The sequence below is a fragment of the Apium graveolens genome, chromosome 3 (genome assembly GCF_009905375.1).
Source record: "Apium graveolens cultivar Ventura chromosome 3, ASM990537v1, whole genome shotgun sequence".
Taxonomy (NCBI): Eukaryota; Viridiplantae; Streptophyta; class Magnoliopsida; order Apiales; family Apiaceae; genus Apium; species Apium graveolens.
The window spans coordinates 224,404,180-224,414,945 of NC_133649.1; positions in this window are offsets into that span (position 1 = coordinate 224,404,180).

Consider the following 10,766-nt stretch of genomic DNA (forward strand, 5'->3'; position numbering starts at 1 on the left):
ACACACTTCTCTATATTTATTACAAGGGTTTCTTAGGGTTACCCATACCTAACTCCCTTATCACTTCTCAACTCTATTTCCTTTATATCCCTTTATATTTCTACCCTTTTCAGTCTTTTATTTTCGTTTCCATTACAACCATTACATGAACCAACACAACATAAGCATTGATTTCAAACATCCTGTCATTCTGGATTCGTGTCCTCAGAACGAATCTTGACAACTTTTACAACTTAGATTCATAATTCATCATACTCGTCCGCCTTTATTATGGCTCTAAAGCTTTTACACTATCTCCATAATCTTGGGAAGTACTTTCCTGAAAACAATTGACTGAACTTAAATCAGTTTATTATAATCTCTTGCTTCGTGCCTTCCTTGGCCTTTCACCAGCGGGTGGCCTCTCTCTTAGGAGGGTAAGTGACAAAAACAGTATTTTGTGATTTGTCAATTATTTAGAATCTTAAATGATTCCTATATTTCCTTTAGCCAGGCTCTTGCCTCGACTGGGTCAGCTTGTTCCTTGGAACTCTGAGAGTTTAGTGACTTAAAGGTCCTGAAAGAATTTCTCACCGCATTATTTCCTCAGGGTGGTGGTTGGGGATAATAGTCTAAGTTCTGTCTAGAAAGGTCCATAAATTATCGTATAGGAGTACCGTCTCGGGTCTCCTTTCCTTACTCGACTTCTGTTTCCTTAGTCTGAACATTCCCTCCTCCTGCCCATAATCGGGGTCATCCTACATGTTTTAAATCCTCATTTTCCACTTCATTATGTTATGGGTTCCTTCTATCTTGATGGCGACCTCCCTGGCTATCACGTTCAGGGTTTGCTCTAAATCTTATTCCTCAAACTAGCTTTCATCTAAGATCTCATCTTTAAGCTCTTGAACATTTGGAACCCAAATTCTGTAGGGATACCTCATTATTCCCCCATCATCTTTCTAGGTATTAATCTCTTCTCTGGTCATTGGTTCTCTGCCTCTATTCATCACTTTTTTTTCTTGGCGTAATATGATCTTCTCCAATAATTCGGGCTGTATTGCAATCTCAAACAGCTTTTCGGTACCGGCTCCGGTTACCTTCACTTCTATTTCCATTTTCTCAAAATCTCTTATAAACTTTCCCAAAGACATTATCATCTTGAGTCTCTCCTTTTTACTAAGGGCATCAGCCACCACATTGGCTTTCCCCGAATGATAAAGAATCTCCCAATCAAAATTCTTGATTAGCTCTAACCGCCTCCTCTGGCGTATGTTGAGCTCTTTCTACGTAAAAATGTACTAGAGCTCCTATGGTTTGTGTAAATCTTGCACTTCTCTCCATACAAGTAGTGCCTCCAATCTTTAGGGAAAAACTATTTCCACGAGCCCAAGCTCATGGGTGGGGATATCGAATTTTATATTCCCTTAATTGTCTTGACGCGTACGTGATTACCTTGTTGTGCTGTATAAGAAGCACCCTAATTCCTTATGCGAAGTGTCACTACACATCACAAAATCTCCTTTTCCATCCGACAACGCCATCATAGGGGCTGTCACCAATCTTTGGTTCAGTTCTTAAAAGCTGATCTCGTATTTTTCTGTCCATTCAAACTTCTCAGTCTTACGAGTAAGCCGCGTTAAAGGGGCTACTATATTTACAAACTTGAACGAACCTCCGGTAGTGACCGGCCAATCCTACCTCTGGTAGTCACCCTAACCATGGTTATCAATTCCTCAGTGGTCCTTTATTCATTCTTGTCAGGATCCTCCACGGGATCCTTCTCAGCAATAATCCCTTCTAGGACAACATCCTTAACCGCTACATCCTCAATATGAACATCATCCGGTCCCGTGTTAGGACGCTCTATCGGATCCACAATTTGATCTCCAATACGTAATAAAACATCATCGCGATGTTGCTCCTCAACCTCAGGGTTCGGAGTCCCGCTACCATATATGATAACGAACTACGCCTCTATCACGATAGTTATAAGGGTTCTCCTAAGGGTTTTAACTGTCAGTACTACATTAGGTAGTCCGACTATGAACTTGGAAAGAGTTCTTATTTATCTTAGTGAACTTATTATTTTAACGTCATTTCATCTCTGAGATTTATAACGCTTAGCTCTGATACCATTTCTATAACACTCCCAAATCCGGGGTCGGGGATTCGGGTTGTCACGAGTTCCATTTCCCTTATCAATACTTAATCTTAACAGTCAACCAACTATTGCGTACTGTGACCCCACAATATACACACACACACACCACAAGTTATAGTCTCAGAGATGAATACCAAAAATAACACAAGTCATTTTATTCCACAATTATAAGTCATTACACCTCAAAAGGGTTTCTGAATAAATTTACATGATCCTTGCCATTATTACAATTGATAAAGATACATAAGTCTGGTACTTCAAAAGTTGAAAGCCCAACCTATTGGTAGTTCCTACCTCATCTACAGCGACATCAACGCCTATAGGAAACTGCGGAACGTTTCCTATCCCCTCGCGAATTGGGAGCTTGGTCCTGTTCATCTTGTTTATCTGATGTTGTGTGATGAAAGAAGAAAGCAAGGGTGAGCAACAAGCCCACCAAAATAATATGTATAATAACTAACAATATATGAGCTTTCTCATAGTACACATGAAAGTCTTGGTCAAGAAGAAATGAACCAAGCTGATATCTTAACGCGACCAAGTCGCAATATATTTAGTATATATATACATATATACTTTTCACAATCTTTGAAATCCTCTTACATGTATAATATACACAGAGTTCCCGTTTATAACTGTATAAAATATCGTTGCAAGGTGATCTCATATATCTAACCTTGTCTCAACATTTTTTCCGAAAATCTTTGACATGCACAAGATAATCATTTACTAGATATAAGTTTAAAAGATAAAGTTACAAGATACTCCAATATACTTATATTCGAATACTACTTGAACTACCACCGTTCAAGGTATAATCAGTTTCAAAAGTTCATCACATAGATGAGACTACAAGATAAGACTTGAATAGATTCAATCCTTGAAATATCATTATAAATAATGAAGTTACGAGATACTTTATTAAGTCTCGATATATATATACACCTATATATATACATTCATACACTCCTTTAAAACCTCTGTTATAAAAATAATAAACAGAGTTGCAATATCCAATGAATTTGGAAAGGAGAAAACCTTGGCATAAACCTGATATCTTGCTGATCAGGCAAAGATACCAATAAGTAACCTTTTCTACTAGTAGATGGACGAATTCCCCACTGGTCATCACCCTGGCCGCAATGGGACCTTATGCTGGACTGCCACTCAGCCACTTACGCATTTGATGGACTCCCACTGAGCCACTTACACTTTCATGGACGCCCACTGAGCCCATGTTGCTTATGCCGACTCAATAGATGGACTTACTTCCCGAACGTTGGGTAAGTAATCAATTCATTTATCAAAACAGCAACCTCGTTGTGAATGTAAATTACACCACCGAGCCGGATCCCTCAAGTTTTGAGCGAGTATTTAAATCCCCTTCGAAAGGAAGATCTTAACTATAAAAATGAGTTTTGGGATCCGCTCTAACCTTTAAAATCATTTTGAAGACTCGAAAACATTTTTAAGAATGTTTGGAGTAATGCTGATTTAATGAAATAAATCAGTCCCGATATATTAGAAAATATCTGAATATTATCATTTAAATAATATTCCCATAAAGGATATTCTCTATAAAAATAATTGAAGTAGAAGTTTTAAAACTCATACTTGAAATTAATAATAAATAACCAAAGATATACTTATATGAAAGCACGATCTTTATTTGAATAATCGAAAATAAGTTTGATTATCGAAATATTATTCTTTAATAAAATAAAGAATATTATTTAATAAAATAAGCGGAGCCATAAGTCCTCGAATGAATATTCAAAATAATATTCATTTAATAAATTAAGCGGAATCATAAGTCCTCGAATGAATATTCAAAATAATATTCATTTAATAAATTAAGCGGAGTCATAAGTCCTCGAATGAATATTCAAAATAATATTCATTTAATAAAATAAAGTTATCGAATAAACCTTATTCGATTAATAGTTTTGAAAACTATATCTATATATATATAAATATATATATATATATATTATACTCGGGAACATCGACTCCCGGTTTAGAAAATGTTCACCTTTGGGTCCCCTATACTAAGGGTATACGCAACTACTGCTTATCTCTAGCATAGGTATTATGCAACTTATAAGCTTTTTAATCAACAATTAGATATCAAGATTACAAAACAGGCATGCATATAAATATCATATCACATGCTCCAATATATCGCAAGACTTTGCTAATAATAATCATGCACTTATCACAAGATAATGCATATACATATATACATCACAACAACAGTATAACGGGTAGAAAACTTGCCTGAGTGTTCCCGGATAGACTTAAGGTTAGAGTGGGTCCGATAACCTATGAACAACAACATAAGTTGGAATTAAACCCCGGTCGCTTAAGAAACTAGACTTTAACCAATTAGACTCTAACGTTCGCTTTTGCGCTTAACGATTCACTTAAGTCGCTCGAGTACCCTCGGCTCCACCATTTTTAATAAATTAACCATTAAGGGTTTTAAGGAGATTCTTTTGCGAGTGCCTTACCAACTGCCTAATACACTTTACATAAATGTTTCATACTCCAATTAGTCCTTTAAGGTCTTTAACCTATGTTTCAAAGTAAGGCGAGGGGTAATGGTTCGTTCGTGAAACGCCGTTACTTAAAACGGTTGTTTCTCCTAAACCGTACATCGGAATCAAATGAACCACATATCAAAACGAAGCTCGTAACATGAACTATCTAATCATGGCAATGGTCAAAACCTAGCAGTGAGTTCACGGGTCCTAATGCTAAGAGCAAAAACAGTCTAAAGTAAATCGGACATTACGACGGCTATGTTTACGCGATTACCAAATTTTAAACTATTCCAATCAACCACAATCAACCACAAATCAACCCATAACCACCAATACCACCAAACCTCATCCAAACCTTACTAACTCAGTCCATAACCTCATGATTTTTCCAACTTATTCAATCTCAAACAAGAGCTACTAATTATACTTAAGGTTCATCAACCAACAACCATGATTTATAAACCAAAATCATTATAATTCCATCCAAACTCTAAACATACAAGAATCATGCTCTCATGAACTATAACAAACAAAACCAAACCTAATACTCAAAGTAAAGTTAGGGTTTGGAGGGGTTATACCTTCCTTGGAGAGTGGAGAATCACTTAGGAAGCCTTAAATAACCACTAACTATCTTTACTAAGCTAGGATCTTGAAGAAAACATAAGAAAACACAAAGTTAGTTTCTTGAAAACACTATTCACCAAGAACTTTGATGAATTGATTAGCTATGTTAAACATGGAATCTTGAGCTTAAACTTATGGCTCATCTTAGTTATGAATTATGGAAGCTAAAGAAACAAACCTCTTGAATTATGAAGGTGTGTAGCTTGATTTTTGAAATTTTCTCATTTGCTTTTCATGGAAAAGCCGAGAGCAAAGAGTGGGGGAAGAAGAAAATGTTTTTGTTTTGGTTGATTTTGATTTTTGTATTTGTTTTGCTTGTTAATTAGGTTGTTACCATGGTAAATATTGTGTGGCTCACAATCATCCAACAACACACTTGCTTGGTCATGCTTATGTCACCATGTGATGTCACCCTCCCTCCTTTGTCCTCTTCTCATTGGTTTGATGACATCATCCCCACTAATCTCTTTGATTAGCTTTTAATTATTTGGCTAATGACCGCTGATCTGTTATACGGTTCGCTTAACTTTCGTTTTCGTTTATCGTTTGAGGGATCATACCCGGGTTCTTATTACTTGGGTTCCCTTAACCTTTCTCAATAAATTATATTCCTTTTATTATCCTCTCTCATAATCCTTGAATTTAAATCATTTTAATCATGTTACCTTATACTCAATTCTTTCGGTATCTGGTGGATTTTCGGGAAAAATCAAAGTGTTCGGAATTGGATTCTGACGATCTTTACATACACTTATATACCATATAGAGTACTAATAAAATCTCAGAATATCAATAACAGAACCCCTACATAGTGTGGCATGCAAAGTTTTCTTATTCAGCATAATCTGCAAAATCACTATTCATAAGGGTTTCAAAAATTTCCAAAAATTGGGGTTATTACGCTACCTGAAAGGTTAGTATTCAAGTACAAGGGAGGAAAAGAGATATGGTGGCCACTTCACAGGATCCTTCAAGAAAGCCAATCTGTACGGATAAAGGTTTATTCATCCTTCAAGAAGAACTTTGGATTCAATGTGACAGCTAGAAGACTTGTTCTAAAGAAGATTGAAGAATTGAGGAGTATTAGAGCCAAAGATGCACTCCCAAAGACTCTAACTATTCCTTACACAGGGAGTAGGGTGCATCTAAGGCCCTGCTGGCTGATGGAATTCATGGATGATAAAGGAGTTAGAAGATTCTTCAGATTAGAAGACCAATTGAGCATCTCTAGCAAAGAGACTCTTTTGGAAATGCAAGAAATGCTAAATCTCTCAGAATCTGATGAACTGAAATTCCACAGACATCTCCAAAATCAGATAGATTAAAACAACAGAAAGCTTGGAAAGAGATCCAGATCTTCAAGGAAATAGATTAATCTGCTCAGGCTAGAGGAGCACCTTGAAAATGACTGTGAGCAAATCTTTGTGCATTTTGTTAATTGAAGCACTTTATAGTTTTATCTACTTCCATTTAAATTTGTATTTTTAGGGTGTTTTGTTATCATCAAGTTTCTCTTAATTTATGGCTACAATTCTAGTAGACATAAATTGGGGGAGATTGTTGTGAATATGTTGTGAACTTGATGATTTCATTAACAAAACACCTTAGTAGATTTAACTTAGTGAAAAATGTAGCACTCGACGGATAAGGAATATAGTCCCGACGGATGACTCAATATAGTCCTGACGGATGATGATTTATTATCCATCGAGTGAGTGGCTTATATAATAATAAGTCATGTAGCACATTTCTGCAAACACCTTTGTTTAGATTCTGTAGTAGCATATAAGTCATGTTGACTTTAATTAAATATGCAGAATAGGTTGATTAATTGTACATAGATGATGTCTTGTAATTCTGCATAAATAAAATAAAGTCAAGTGCCAGAAAGCTACCCGACGGATGATCAACAAGGCAACCCGACAGATGATCATGTACCCGACGGATAATCAATTCAAACATCTGTTGACAGTGACAACATAGTCACATGCGTCGAGTGTATGCAAAAGGAATGTGGAAGCCTATTCAACTGGGTTTTTGAGAACAAAGAAGCATTGCCATTTCCATGCTATTTTGAAGATATTCAAAGATGCTGGAATAGAGTAATGAAGCAGCATAGTATTAGACTTGATAGGTTTTGTTTTATTATCTTGTCTTATTACTGTGTAATCTTGGTGATATATAAACCAAGAGTAGAAATTAGAACAACAAGAAGACTAAGCAAGTATATTCTCAGAGAAACATTTGTAAGCTGAATTCTTAGCATTTCTCTGTAAGTTTAGTTGTTCTTATTTTGTAAGCAGCTGTGAGCAATTCAAGCTTCACATAGTTCTCTCGATATATATATATATATATATATATATATGGTGGATACTTTCTAATCCACTATAAAGTTTTAAATACTTGTGTTTTTATAACTTTGTGTTTTGATTCATATTTAACTTGTTGTTCCACACTTTGCAAATCAAAACACTGTCAGATATATCTTAAGTTAGAACATTTTATATTTCTGAAAAAGGTTCAGGAATTCCATTCAACCCCCCTTCTGTAATTCTTGTTGCATTGTTAGGGATTAACACAACTGCTCTTGGAGATGGCTATGGACGTTGTGTCGCACGGATGCAGGATGCGGGTTTCGACACCACGGGGCATACCTCTGAGGATTACATTCATGACCTCACGGCTTCTCAGCCTGGTCATCCGGTGGAGAATCCTTGAAGGCGGGGAATACCTCGTGATCGATGTAAAAGTCTTAATTTTCTGCTACTATCCTTTGAATTATGATGTTCCTTGTTGATGATACTTTGGCTGCTATGTTTTGATAATATTTTGTGTGATGTGCTTAGAGAGGTCTTTCGGCCTTAGACATTTATAATGCTTGTTATAATCCCACTTATTTTTAGCTGACCTATCTAGTTATAACCTTGTTCCTTTAAATTTTTACAATTTACTGTATGAAAAGGTTGACTCAGTTCCTAAAGGGATTGGTTTGTTTAACTTGCAGGTTGACGTTTTTTCTGTTAGTAATATCCCGAGAAATTTACATTGGTTGATGATTTGAGTCGTAATAGGAACATAAGCGTGAAATTTTCCAATTACTTTGTTCTTTTGGAGTCCATTATAACCTCGTTCGTCCTTGAGTTTGTTCATGTGATCCCTGCCATGTGTAATGTTCGATTGGAATGTGCAAGTAACTTATGTATGGAAGAACCACCTATTATTCGTAATCTGGATCATTTCTTTGTTATTGTCTAGATTGTGATGATTTTTTTTAAAAGGATAGAGTAGGCGAATAATGAAAGATGTTGCTTCGTAAACTAACTTAGAAGCTTTCATTATCATAAATGAAATGTCCCTCGATGGGGAGCTCATAACGACCCTCATTGCATCGATGGTTGGTTTTTGGAATGGCAGTTGTAGCCTTAAGGTTTCAAACATTACACATAAAAGTGAATTACTGATAAAATTTCTTGAGATGAATGTCGTTCCAGGCGTTCTTGATTGGTTGACCGTCGAGGTGTGAGAGCTCGTAAGTCCCTACGCTGACAACCTACGACACTCGGTAAGGGCCTTCCCATGCTGGCATAAGTTTTCTTAAAACAATGGGCTGTGATGCAGCGGCATCTCGGAGGAAGAGGTCACCAACCCTGAAGTGCTTATTTTTGACTTTCTTGTTAAAGTATTTTGCAGTCTTTTCCTGCTGTGCGATCATGCGGAGTCGAGACTCCTCTCTTGTTTCTTCGAGCAAGTCGTTGTGAAAGCGCAAGCCCTCGAGTGTGAAGGAAGGGTCGAAGACTTCGATCCTTGGGGAAATTAGGCTTATCTCGATGGGTAGGACGGCATCGATGCCATACGCGAAGCGGAAAGGAGTTTTGCCTGTTGCGCTTCGGGGAGTCGTCCTATAGGACCATAGAACAGTCGGGAGCTCATCAACCCAGCAACGGGGGATTTCTTTAATTCTTTTCTTTAAACCTTGTAGGACGGTTCTATTCGTTACTTCTGCAAGCCCATTGGTCTGTGGGTACGCAACTGAGGCCTTGATGTGCTGGATTTTTAACTCTTCTAAATTTTTCTCAAACTGCGCCCCCACAAATTGCGTGCCATTGTCTGAAACTAAAATCCTTGGAATTCCAAAGCGAAATACTACATGTTCCATGAAAAACTCAATCATTTATTTCTCTCTGATCTTGGAAAGGGGTTTTGCCTCGACCCATTTTGTTGCATAATTCACTGCGACCACGATATATTGGCATTGATTTTTGGACTTTGGAAAGGGCCCTACGATATATATCCCCCATTGGAAAAAGGGGCATGGGGCGAGTATCGAGTTGAGCTCAGTTATGGGTCGATGGCTTACGTTTCCATGTAGTTGTCATGCTTGGCATTTCTTAACATACTCCTCACAATCTTTATAAATTGTGGGCCAATATAGTCCTTGTCTGATGATCTTAAGGGCTAGGTTTTTTCCCCCGAGGTGTTCACCACAAATACCCGTGTGTACTTCCACCATCGCTTGGTGAGCTTCTTCTGAAGTCAAATATCAGAGCAGCGGTTCAGATAGAGCGCGTCGATACAGCGACGAGCCGATTACACAGTAGTTTCTTGCCTTAAACATGAGTGAGCGAGCCTCGCTTTTCCCGTCGGGGAGTTTGCTGTCGATGATATAGTCGAGGAATGGCTTTCGCCAGTCGGGGCTATCCTGGATCTGGTTGACAGATAATTCATCGATGGCAGGGGCCGTTAAGACGTTAACATATACCGGATCGAGATTGACAAGGAAATTGGAGGATGCTAACTTGGCAAGGGAATATGCCCACTGGTTTTCTTCTCTATCAATATTCGAGAGTTTCTACGAAGGGAATTTCTTAAGTAGTTCTTGTGTCCGTGCCAGGTATTGAGCCATTCTTTCATTATGTGCCTTGAACTCCCCGCTTATTTGTTTAGAGACTAGCTGTGAGTCTCGAATATGTCAATAATCTCGGCCTCGAGGTTCGCCACCAATTTTAAGCCGGCGATAAGTGCCTCATATTCGGCAACATTATTTGTAGCTGGGAACTCGAATTTTAGAGCTTGTTGGATTTTAAATTCTTCCGGGCTGATTAAGATAATTCCCGCTCCTCCGGAGTCAGCGGTCGAGGATCCGTCGACAAACAACAACCATGTTCTTAAATGATTTTTGTCGGGATTCTTTGCTTTGGCTTGGAATTGACATTCGGCAATAAAATTCGAAAGGACCTGGGCTCTGATCGCAGTTCGAGGCTTATACTCGATGTAGAATTGACTTAGTTCGATGGTCCACACAGCGAGTCTGCCCGTCATGTCAGGCTTGTGTAGGATCCTCTTCAGAGGTTGATTCGTGAGCACATGAATTTCCCTCGCCTGGAAGTAATGTCGCAATTTTCGGTTGGCGATACTAGGGCATAGACTAGTTTCTCTACCTGCGGATATCTAAC